This window comes from Rhinolophus sinicus, linkage group LG01 (genome assembly GCF_036562045.2).
Source record: "Rhinolophus sinicus isolate RSC01 linkage group LG01, ASM3656204v1, whole genome shotgun sequence".
NCBI lineage: Eukaryota > Metazoa > Chordata > Mammalia > Chiroptera > Rhinolophidae > Rhinolophus > Rhinolophus sinicus.
The window spans coordinates 189,213,902-189,227,253 of record NC_133751.1 but is presented as its reverse complement, the minus strand read 5'-3'; the positions used below and the strand labels follow the sequence as shown (position 1 = coordinate 189,227,253).

The following is a 13,352-nucleotide window of genomic DNA, read 5'->3' as shown; positions in this document are numbered from 1 at the left end:
GATATCTCATACATATATCTTGAATATCTCCTCTTCTGTCCACCTCCATTACCTAGTTTAGGCAACCATCAGCTTGCAACAGTCTTTCTAACCTACATAATTTCCTCTACTCTTGTACCCCTCCAAACCAATCTACACAGAAGTCATAGTGATCATACTAAAAAGCATATAGCATCATGGAAAAAAATAATTTCAGAATTTGCAGTACTTTTTAATAGCTGAAGCACAAGGAATCAAAACTGTACAGTAGTCCCCCCTCATCTGTGGGTTATACGTTCCAAGATCTGCAGTGGTTACCTGAAACTGCGGATAGTACCGAACCCTATATATGCTATATTTTTTCCTATACATCCATACCTATGATAAAGTTTAATTTATAAATAAGGCACAGCAAGAGATTCACATAACTAATAATAAAACACTAGAGTATAATAAAAGTTATATGAATGTGGTCTCTCTCTCTCCTTCAAAATATCTTAGTGTACTATATTCACCCTTCTTGTGATGACGTGAGATGATCAAATGACTAGTGATGAGATAAAGTGAGGCGATTGAGACATTATTAAGTAAAATAAGGATTACTCGAACATGAGCACTGCCTACTGTGCCAGTTGATCTGATAACTGGCTACTAAGTGACTGACAGGCAGGGAGTGTAGGAGGGTACACAGCCTGGCTATGCTCCACAAAGGAATGATTCACATCCTGATGGACTAAGCACAATGGCGTAAGACTTTTTCACACCACTCAGAATGGTGCACAATTTAAAACTTATGATTTTTTTTTTCTGGAATTTTCCATTTAATATTTTCCAATTGCAATTGACTTCGGGTAACTGGAACTGTGAAAAGCCATGGATAAGGACTACTGTATCAGCAACTTTGTTATTATTTTCCTTCTCTGTACTCAAATTTGGCACTTGATGAAAAACAGAGCAGATCGATGACATTTACCTTTACTTTTGGCATATAAAATAGTGGTTAGCATCATGTACTCTGGAACAAGACTGCCCAGTTTAAATCCCAAACTGTATCACTTACAAATTAGGTAAACTTGGGCAAGTCAATTAACTGCCTCAGCCTGATCTTCTATAAAATGAAGAATATTATCACTGCCTATATCCTGGGGTTCTGAGAATTAAAAGAATTAATAGAGGTAAAAGCTCTCAGAACCATGCTTGGCACATAACAGGGGCTATGTGTGTTAGTTCTTATGATTAGGGAATGGGATGCTGGGTAACTTTAAAGTCAAAGGCACAGTTTGATTTAGCAATTACAAATGCCTTACCCACTCTGATTAAACCAGGCTTCCAATTTTGTTTGACTATAAGATCTTTTACTGCCCTCCCCTATCACTTGCTACCTCCCGTTTCTATCTCCCTTCTCAGATCAAAACGAGGAAGAAAATTTGAGAAGAACATGAAAGTTCTTACTTGACTGGAATTACTGTAAGATGGCACAGCAATTTCCGAACCTGACAGGGTTTGAAAGCTTTCTTCCCACTTGCGGGATGCTTTTGTGAGTTACTGGTAGACACCATGAGAGGAAGTTGAGTACAATTGAAAATGTTCCACTGCACACTCTGAGGCATAAGAAATACACTTTCTTCTAGTTGTTTGACCTCACTCAACCCCTGCTTTTCTGTCTTTCTACCCACTTCTTCAAGACACCTGACTTCTGGAGTCAGTGTCTTAGGCAAGATTTACCAAGTACCCAAGATCACTCTCCCTTCACATCTACCATCATGGAACACTTGCCAGAGTGGTTCAAGAAGCAAAGCTCTTTCTGTCACCCCATAACATCCTTTATTTCCTATATTATAGAATTTGTGATACTTTGTTGCCATTGCTTTTTGTGACCAGTTACTAGAATTAACTAGGTTGTATAAAGTGTAAGAATACTGACTCTGGGTGATGAACACACAATGGAATTTATAGATGATGTAATACAGAATTGTACACCTGAAATCTATGTAATTTTACTAACAATTGTCACCCCAATAAATTTAATAAAATTAAATTAAAAAAAAAGAATAACATAACTGTTTTTTCACTATTTCCCCTTTAAACAAATTTTTTCTCTGTAATGGATAAAATTTCAATCAAATTTAATTTCTGTTCAAGTTGCTTCATGGTGTTAAAATATTAAAAATACCATGTCTACTCTAGCCTAGTATAAAAACCATGATATGTCACCCCCTTTAAATCTTTCAGTGTGGCTTGAAATGGCCAAGGCAGGGAGTTTGGGTTTCTTTCCCTACCTTGATTTTGTACTCCATGCTGCCTCTGATTCCTCAGGTGGGATGGAGAAGAAGTAAGGAACAGAGGAAAGCTCAAACTTCTGCACTGGTTTGTCCAAAACCTAGCTTGTTTTTTATTTCCTTCTTTTGGGGTACTTGTACCTTCTACAGAGAGTCTCCCACTGGTGTTCACCATTTGTTATTCTTAAGACTGTGATTCCTCCCCATGTAGAAACTTACAATGTCCCTTAGTACTCTGCTTTCAGTGTATTTTGCTGTGGTCACTATATACCTTCAGATGGCCATCTTGGTTAAAGCTCCTTTCAAGAGTTCTCACAGTTATCTCCCTTGTGTGGCATCTACATCCAATCTACAAGAAATATGACCCCTACTTTGCCATTATAAGAAGGCTCTTTATGACTACGGCAGTATCTCCTCGCCTTATGATCAGGTAAACGAGGCAGCTAGCTATTCTCTTGCCTCAAAAGACTCTTATTTTATTTTTATTTTTCTTTAAAATAAAACCCAAACCAGCTGTGATACTCTTCAAATCCAAGGGACTCGTGCCCATTCTCAGAATGGTTTTCTTGAAGATACCCTTCTTCTTACTTGATGTAAGAGGAAGGGAAAAGAGAATTTCTCCTCATGTAGAGGGAAAGGAGAGCAAATGCACAGGACTCTGTCTTCTCTCATAGATATCCTCTCTTCCAAACCTGAAATTCAAATGAATTCTCAGCCTTTTCTTATTAAGTGTGGAGTGTGAGAGATACTAGCAGAACCATTTGCCTGGTCACCTTTTACAATTCTGGTATAGATGGTTCAGACCCCGGTTTGGAATGTAAGGATACTTTCTGACTACTTTCTGCAGTCACAGAGATTTTAGAGGTGCGATATCAGTAAGGGTCTTTTTCACACCAGCTTACATTATCACCTATGATATTTCCAAGAGGGTAGGAACAATGTCTATCTTGCTAATACACTGCTTCCCTAACCCATAGCTCAATATCAGTGTCCATAAGTATTTACTAGTAAGTAATAAATGAGTTAAAATGCATTCAATTTTCACAGAGGATAGGAGCCATAGTTTTATGGATAGATTAATAAATACCTAAGGCTATTATATTTATGCGTGTATGTATGTATGTGCATTTATGACTATTTATATGTCTATGTATGTTACACATGCATACGCACACATGGCCACAGTGTTACACATCTCTGCAGACAACATTTACATTGTGGTCTACATAAATAAACTCTTGATAATGTCATTTACATGGAAAATGCTGATAATGGAGTGTCCTGGAATTGTGAAAATCCTTGACCTATTATATGAATGTATAAATATGTATTCATCTGGCATCTGGATCTATTTCATATATTAAACACATTTATTAAATATCTACTAAGTATTACACATAACCTTAGATGCTACAGCTAGTGTTAGATATCTACAAAAGTAAATAAAACAAAGTAGAAATTTGTAAAACAAAAGAAATCTGATTACAAATATATGCAAAAATGTATAGAAAACAGAAAACGGTCAGAATTATATTTAATACTAATTATTGTTTTGTTAGGTTAACTGACAATGAGGTTTCACTTTTCTGTTAAATTTTTCTTTATATATACAAGTGTATGAGTAGATTTCATAATGAAAAATAAAAACATTCGTAATGATCTAAGATATTCATATTTTAAGTTTTCAGATCAAATGAAAATATATTTACCACCCAATATCTAAAGATAATTTTAGCCAAAACAACTTATTAAAAAATCACCTTCTAGCACCTGAGTGAAAAATCCATCAATTCATCAACTTCAAAACTGGTGACTGAAGTAATAAAATGGAAGACTGGGCCATGCTAATTTAAGAATATTAATTGTTTATGATGCTATACCACCAAGCAAACACCAACAGCTAAAACGATTGACTGAAATTGTAGCTGAAGATTTATTTAATCAGTCTTTGACAACAAATATGTAGAATAATTAGCATATTGCAAACATAGTAAAATTCCTGGTCGTTTCTGCTATTTTCTTTTAAATTCTTGTATAATTGTAATTTTTAAAAATCACCAGAAGCAATTGTTGCTGAAAATTAGCTATTTACTTACCATCTGTATGCCTAGCATATGATGAGGAAATAATATAGTCATTAATCAATGATTTAAAAACTTACTAAATGGCTAATTTCAAATCACATCCCATAAGGATGGGAGTAAAGGAAATTGTTCACACTGTCAATATCTTGAGTCATTAAGATAACCAATCAGAGCCCTTAATATGAACCTCTAACACTAGTGTTATGGATTTCTTGACTTTTGAGCTTACTAATCACTGACGATTTGCCACAAAAGTAAGAGTACTTCAGAGGAAAACTATTATATCTTGGACCTTAGGAGAACAGTCATTTCACCAAAATCTACTAAGAGAATTACGTAGTATTTATTTACACCTAGTCATAATAATAATTTGTCAGTGTCCTCATAGTAACACATTAACACATCCATACAATGTGATTCACTTTCCAAAGTACACTTTTTAATATTGAACTATAACTTTTATGACAAATGTTACATTATTACTTAATAAATGTATGTATATATTTACATTCTGGTTCTAGAGACATAAGAGATCTTGGGTTTAGGTGCAATAAACTAAGATAAAATGTAAAATAATTGCTTATAATTAAATATAATTCTGTAGTTTTCCTTAAGATTTATGTCATCTCCTACAATTTCTAAGTTTTTGTACAGCAACTTGTACTTGCACACTGGGTAATTTTAATCACAAAATAATATACACAAACTATAGTAAATTTTATTTTCAAAATGCATTCTTTGAGGTATGCATTTGGATTTAGGCTATGATTAAACTAACTACTATATTCTAAGAAAAGCCCTTAAAAATTATAAAATCAAACATATTTTGCCAGTCTTTAAAGGAAATGTGTGTCACCACTCTGTAAACTCTTTAGAAGGATAAGAATTCAGGTATGTAAGAACTATATTCTCCATAGGTTTTACAACTTTTCTTTATCGGTTAATAAAATTCTACCTTTCTACTTGAAAGACAGAAATTGGTAAGCTTTTTATAGTGTTTAGTTTTCCTCCTACCATCTTCATTCTTTTTATTTCTGTTAGGTTGGCAATAGTAAAATGAACCCCTGGTTTATTAACTGAAACTTTTTATCATGGATCCATGACAAATAGTCTAAAATTTAGATGAGCTGAGCCATAACTCAAAACATTGGATTTGTTTACTTGTTTTCTAATTTCATAAAATACTTGTGAGTTTGCAAAAATATGTCTGAATATCCCAAACCTGGAAGCAAATAGTCTATAAACAGACCTTACATAAGTTTCACAGACAGAAAGGAACCTCATACTTTCCTTTTCCACTGTATCTGTTACATCCATGTCTCAAGCCACAAATGAGCAAATAACATTTTTTAAAAAAATGCAGGCTGTGTGATGTCAATATATCAATATAAATTATGTCACTATATCAAAGGGCCACAGATTACCATAAACTGGTTACCAAGTAATGTACTAATTTTTGCTGTATATAAATGTTGCACTGATATAATTCAAGGTAATTGTTCCATTTTGGGGAACGTTTATTAAAATCTCTGCCCCAAAAGTTCGTCTATGGGACAAAAAGGATGAAAGTGAGCCCCAAAGGCATTAATACCAAGAACATCGGTCTAATCAAGACAAGGAACCAGCCAACCAGGTTCTGTTCAGCAGGATGGTATTTAAAGATGTCATATCAACCCACACGCAGCACTTACTCAGTGACTCCAATCAGTAAGATGAGATAAGAACTATATCCCCTCCCCTGCTTCCCTCTACTTAACATTTGAGGAAAAATACATATCCAGATACTTTTAAAATAATGAAAACATTGACTGAAACTTTGCCACTGAAGTACTCTTCTTAAATGCTACCATTTCCATTAAGTGCTATGCAGAGTAGGATATCTTACTGTGAATAGTGATTTGGTTACACTTAGTGACATGTTTAATGGGGGGGGGTGACATATTTAATGAAAAGATTTAAAATTCACAGAAATGTCTTTAAGTGAGCTTTGTTTTGTACAGTTAAATAATAACATTGTATTTTGCTAAAGATGTTTTGTTCATCTTTAAAACTAGAATATAAAAATAATATATAGGTGATATTAAATTTAACCACAACATTGTAATTTCACAGCTTTGAAAAAACTAATAGCTTTTAATTTGGTAGAAAATCTTACTTGACTTTCAGTGATTCTCAGAAACCAGAGTATTGATAGGTAATTTAGAAAGAAACAATCATTTTCATTAGTTTATCACTTATCATTGAAAGAAAAATATAGATATGTATTTCTGGAATCAACAGATTGCCAATGTTATCCCACAGAGAACCAAACCCTCGTCTTGATATATGACACTAGATTTTTCTTTTCTGTTTTTAAGGTTTATAAAGAGATAAATTAAATTAAAATGATTAATAGGTTAAGTTTAGCTATTAGATTGTGTCCATTTTCTTAGAAAATCAGAAGTAAATTAAATGTCACTTATTGAGTCAAGATATTACTATATTCATTTGTATAGTTGTTCATTCATTCAACAAACATTTCTACATTTTAGGCATGGGATGGGCAACGAGGCAGAAGGATGAACAAACTATGCAAAGCCATTCCTTCATATATTTCAAAGGCCACTAGTATATACATAATAGGGAAAAGAAATCATAAAAATAAGTATGATAGATATTATTATTTTAAAAAGACAAAATACTATAGGGCACAGAACCAAGTCACCAATCCGTGAAATTTGCAGAAAGTTTCAGAAAAGGCAAGTCAAGGGAAGCTTTCAGAAAAGAGTAATATCTGATAACATTTAGAATGAGTAGGAGTGAGTCAATTGAAAGAATAGGAATATGAGATCTCAGATGAGAGTGAGAACAGTGTGATGGATTAGAAGAACTGATTAAGGATTTTTTTTTTTTTTTTTTTTTTTTGGCATAAGCATGATCCAGGGAGTGGAAGGGTGAAATTCTACATGTAAGAAATGGTTATATCATGAAAGTCTTTGTAATCAATGTCTTTGAGTTTTGATTTTATCCCAAAGTAATCTTTGTCTCCTGTCATTCACACCCTTGTGTAGTTCCCTCCCACAGTAAGTCAATGGTGGCTGGCCGATGTAACCAACAGAATATGGTGGAAGTGATAAAGTAAGTTCTGAGATTAGGTCATACAATTCAGTGAAGAATTCTGTCTTGCGTTTTTGAATCACTCATTCTGGACTAAACTAGACACCATGTTGTGAGGACACTCAAGTAGTCCTGGGGAGAGAAACCAACTTGTAATCAGCAACTATGTAGCCATCGAAGAGAGTCTTCCTAGGAGTGAATCCCCAGCCTCACTCAAGCCTCCATAGAGTTGCAGCTTCAGCCAACAAATCACCAGGAACTCAAGAGACCTCAGGCCAGAACCATCCAGCCAAACCACTCCTGAATTGTGGACTCACAGAAATTGTGAGTCAAAGAAAATATTTTTTTTTTATTGTTTTAAGCAACTAAGTTTTGGTATAATTTCTTACAGACCATTAGTTAATGAATTAACCTACTAAAATATTTCAATGAAGGACACAGATTTTCATTTCAGAAGAATCTCTGGCTACACTGTAGAAAGACTGCAGAAAGGTAAAGTGAGAGGAAAGAAGACTATTTCAGTATTTCAAGCAGGATGTGCAAGTGCCTCAAACAAGAGTAAACAGTCAGTATTGCATTAATCTTCACTGCTATATTTACATTTACTGACATTTTTAAATAAATATGGAGTCTTTCTGGAAAACTTTTAGAATGATAATAAATGAAAATTTTAAATAAATTATTTTAGCCTTTTCATTAATTCAACACTCAAGAAACATCACGGAGTTCTACAAGTATAGGTAAGTTACTAGAACTTTTATTCACTCAATCATTATCTCCTGAAGCTTTGCCAAGTGAAAAAAGAGCCCTGTACTTTCCTGCCTCCTGAAATTGATGTCAGCTGTTCAGGAGAACTGACAAAGAGCCCTGAAAGTACTAACACCTAGTGCCTCTGCCACCTCAGCTCTGCAATGACTTTGGAAAGCTCTGCTATGGTCATGCGCAATAACCACACTGCAGCAATTTCCAAAATGATACACTTTGCCAGGTTTGTGGCAGATGCAGCACAATTCCAAAGCACATGAGTGAAGTGGAGCATGTTTCTCTAGTTTCTCTACATTATCTGTATTGCTTGAGATATGGACTCAAGTGACTACTTTTTATGACAAATATCTAGTTTCCCTGAGTGACAAAGTTTGAGATTTGCATAAGTCCTCTATTTTTTCAAAGGAAAGTTGGTTTTATTGGGAGCTTGCTTAATATTTTTCACACTTACAATACACCCCTACTATGACTGATCCCCCCCCCATTCATATTTAAGTGACAGTTCTAAGACGTTACAAATTCTCTTTGTAAACACTAGATAAGTAAACGTTTATTGTGTTTAGGGAGCTTATAAGCAAAATTGAGAGGTCAGAGGAACATCAAACAGGATGTTAAATGCACTTTATTTAGAGTTTTGCTCCCCCAAAAGAACTTTCTTAGTAATGTCATAAATGCACAGATTCCAAACCAAAGTTATCCCCACTCGTTTCTACTATGTTCGTGCCTACAAATCCACCTAAGCTGTTCCCTCCTTTCCTTTACTCTTCCCTTTTCTTCCCCTCTCACTCTCTTTGAAGAGATACCATACAACTGAAAAAAACTTGAGCAGTTTCTTCATTCAAATGACTCCTTTTCAAGTAACTGAAGTTCAGATAGATTAAACGACCAGATTAATGTGACACAACTTTGTGGCATGGCTAAATCTAGAACTGGAATTTCCTAATTTTTTTTCAAATATTTGTATTCCAATTCTTGTTGCTATTACCATAGTTTAGGAAGCTCTCACCTCTATTCAGGATATTTTCTACAATTTCCATATCTCCATTCATGGCCAATTTCAATTCATTGACCATACTACCTATGGAGCCCATTTTTAACATGTAAATCTGAATGTCAGCCCCTTAATACGCTTCAATAATCCTCAATGGCCTCAAGATAAAGCCCAAATTCATTAAATTGATTTTAAAAGGTCCTTCCTTTATTTTTTTATATTTAAACTATTCAGTTTTTTTTCTTCCTTAACTTTGAAAACGAATAAATAGTCATAGTTGTTAACATGTATTGAATGCCTACTCCAACAAATGCTGAGCTAAAGTCCATGGCAAACATGCTGTTAAGTTCTTTACAGAGCCTATTGAGAGGGAGTAGGGCTGAGTGGCTGAGAAAATTAGCTGTGACATCACTCTGTTTAGGCTTCAGTCTCAGCTCAGTCTATCACTACCAGCTACATGTTACTTATCCTCTCTTTGGCCTGGTACCTTCACCTGCTGAGGGATTAAAGCAACTTAGTGCATGTAAAACCTGACCAAAAGCGAGCACTGATTGAACACGAACAATCCAATTCTTGTTGCAACTCTATGGGGAAGTTAGCTTTAATATCTTCACTTTACACTTGAGAAAACTATCAAGCAGAACATTTCATTTCAACATTTCGACAGAACCAAGGATATATACTTAGATATATTTTTACAAGCCACTATAAATTACTCTTTTGTGACAAGGCATGATTACCCTGCTGATGATAAAGCTGCCCAGTGAATAACCACAGACAGGAGACAGGCACTGAGAAAAATAGCTATACATGATGAGGATAGGGCGAGCATTCATTCATTCATTCGTTCATTCATTTGCTCCTGATTTTACATCTAGGAGGGCACTCCAAAAAAAGAAGCTAAATATTGTGTAAGTTTTTTCCTCCAGGAAGCAGATGCCAAACTAAAGTTGGGATTACAAAATACCTTGGAACTAATATGTTTAAAGAAACAGTGGAAAGCAGGATTGGGCAGGAGAAATTGCTAGAAGGCAATGCAGATCTGGCTAAGTCTCTGTCATCCCAGGAGACCGTCAGAGTAAAGATTATCCATTACAGAAGTCCCTGTTGAAAGGACATGACTAGGCACCCACACCACATTCTGCCTTAGGCACTGACTGAGGCTACTATGAAGAAAGCATGGCCTCAGCTCAAGCTGAGGTGGACCTGATGGAGTTAACAGATGGTCCTCACAGCTGGGCAATAAGTCTTTTCTTGAAGGGAGAGCTGATCTGTACATTTCTGTAGTGTCCACCCCAGATGGTAAGAGCCACTCGATTGCTAGTGAAGAGCGGGCACACAAGACTACACTTCTATCAAGATGTTTCATCTTGGGTTCCCTATGGAATTGGGGAATCAGTAAAAATATGAGAATGTATACTAGATTCTGGGTTTGTTTCACAGTTTTCTGACACCTAGTTTTAGTAGTCTTTTAAATGGTGCTCTTTCAGCAATGGATAACCAAGAGAAGTATCTCTTGAGTATCATTTGAGTCAGAACATTACAGAGTAGCAGCATTGGAGAACAGGATAGTCTAGTCCTTGATAAGCTGCACAAACTTGTAGCAGCCAGCCAGTCTAGGTTGTCCTTCAGCATCAAATGACTCCGAAATATCAGTGACTTACAATATAAAGGTTTATTTCTCACTCATCAGACATGTCCATTTCTGGTCGGCTGCAGTTTTGTCATGTCAAATATATCTGTCATCATAAGAGAGGGGAAAAAGAGACAACGGCAAAGCATGTGCCAACTCTCAAAGCTTCTGTCAGGAAGTAACATCCTTCACTTCTGTTCACATTTCCCTGACTAAAACACATCACATGGGTACACCTGGGTTAAACTTGTGGGCAGCTATAATCCTCCCAACGGAGAAGGGCAGAGCATAACATGGAACAATAACACAGTCCATGACAAAACCCAAGGAAGAGCCCACTTCAGTTGGTCTGGCTGCCAGCACTATTGCCAGGCTTCACTTACTAGAAGATGGTTTGATTTAGGGCCAATCTTAAATCTTCTTGATTTATACCAAATAAGGAAACACGCCTTTTCAAAGAATGGTCAAAAGAAAATCCATTTTGAGATTTTAATTTCATCAAATTGCTCTCCCTTATAATTCAATGAACTGAAACACTGAGCTCTCTTAGCTTCTGTGTGCTGTAGATTATGACATTTATATATTAGAAATATCATTATATGATGAAATATTTTGAAAAGTTAAAAGAACTCATATGTAAAGACAGACTATTATTTTTATTTTACTGTAAGTGCTATTGACTCCTCTTTCTCTTAAACCCAGATGGCTTTTTTGATGCCCAAATCCCTGTAGATTGTAATCCTCTTTACATGTAGCTTGTCTTTAAAAAGATACAGAAATAAAAGTTAAGATATATCCAAAGAACCCTCAATAAAAGGAAATAGAGAATTTTAAAAATCTGTAAAAGGAAGAGAGAAAAGGGGCTTCAGGTAGACCTTTGAATTCTTATCAACAGATAACACTCAATCTCACTCTCAAAAAAGATCTCTATTTTCCATTTGGTACATGATGCATTAAAAACACAAAAGAATGAAAATTCTTCCTACAAAGTGAAAGAATCACTGAGAAATAAATGTGATGTCCAAAACATAATGCTTTGTAGCATGATTATCCTGTCATTAAGATGTAAGCAACATTCTAGGAAATGTTGTGGTCCTAATTACAATATGATGGAATACACATTTGTTTGGAAAATAGAACACTAGAGAAATATGTAATATTCATTATAACAACAAAAACAAAACAAAAAAAGGACACAAATATGGCATGTTATATTTTTACTTCTTATAAATAATACCTACATAGTTTAGGCTACAAATTTCAAAAGAAGATGGGAACATGAGCTAACATTATTTCTTATCTGTAAATTTGGTTTATATGTAATTCAGGGAAGAAATGTGTATATATCTATGGAAATGGTTTTTTTACATAGTTAGAGGCTAAATGAATGAAAGAATTTTATTTTTTTAACAGTCAAAAATCCTAGAGGCTCCATAATAACAAATTATTGGTCAGATTGATATTTGCTCTTATATTATTATGAAGGCTCAGAGATACAGATATTCATCGATGTATTATATTTTCTGCATATATACATGTTTCCTTACTGAATTACATATAATATATTGCCTCAAAGGGAATTGTAATTATTACAGATAACTGTGTTAGAATCATAGCCTAGTAACAACTCAGATAACTAGAGAGATTTCTAGGAACTTGAATTATCTGGAATGCTAACATAGCTACTGAGAAAACAGTTTTAACTTTCAAATAAGACTCATACAAATCATAAACCTTACCCAGTATCAAGCTTTACTAACGATTCTAAGAATGCATAATCAAATGGTGCAGGGAAACATCCAGAATTATTAACACAACTTCCCATCCCTTTTTTATCAATCAGGTCACACTGGCGCAGATGAACAAATAAAGCCTACAAGTTATATATGTATGGTCACATGGCTTACCCAAAGGGAGCTATTTTGGCTTGAAAAATCTCCGGTTTACACTAGGAGTGTGACATCCTGCACCTGACGTTTCCAGGGGGCCATACCACATACATCCATAGATTCTAGGTGTGTTTTCCAGAAGCACCTTGGACATTCTGTTACAGCAGTCCACAGACAATGATACTAGCACATACCATTAGTGTTTGCCAGGTGGTCTGTCACTAGCATATTTCAAGGAAGTACCTTTTTCAGGGCTGTCTTCAGTTAAGGGAAGCCTACAAGCCTGGTACTAATCATCCCTTCCTACCTTTACTATAAATAATAATGATAAATCAAATACAAATATGAAAACTAAAAAGCAGAACCCGGTAATGAGGAAGATGTCTTAAAGACTTCCAAACTCATTGGTGAAGAAAAAAAAATGGGAAGGAGACGAAGAGAATAGAAAAATAAGAGTGTGGGGATGACAAAGAAAGTGAAACAATACACAAAGGAGAATGCAGAAGTGACAGGAAAAATTATGAAGAAAAATGCAAAGAGAAGTGGGGGTAGCAATGGTGGACTAGGAACATCAACAGTTGTGGAAGAGACTAGAAGCTACTATAACAACACTGATGGAGAACAGGAGTGCATGTA

General features: G+C 35.0%; 1 protein-coding gene across 2 annotated transcripts in view; it reads right to left on the bottom strand.

Moving 5' to 3' along the window:
• Positions 1-13,352, bottom strand: part of SPAG16 (sperm associated antigen 16) — a 747,944-nt gene that overhangs the window by 493,397 nt on the left and 241,195 nt on the right. The gene's annotated exons all lie outside the window — the stretch shown is intronic.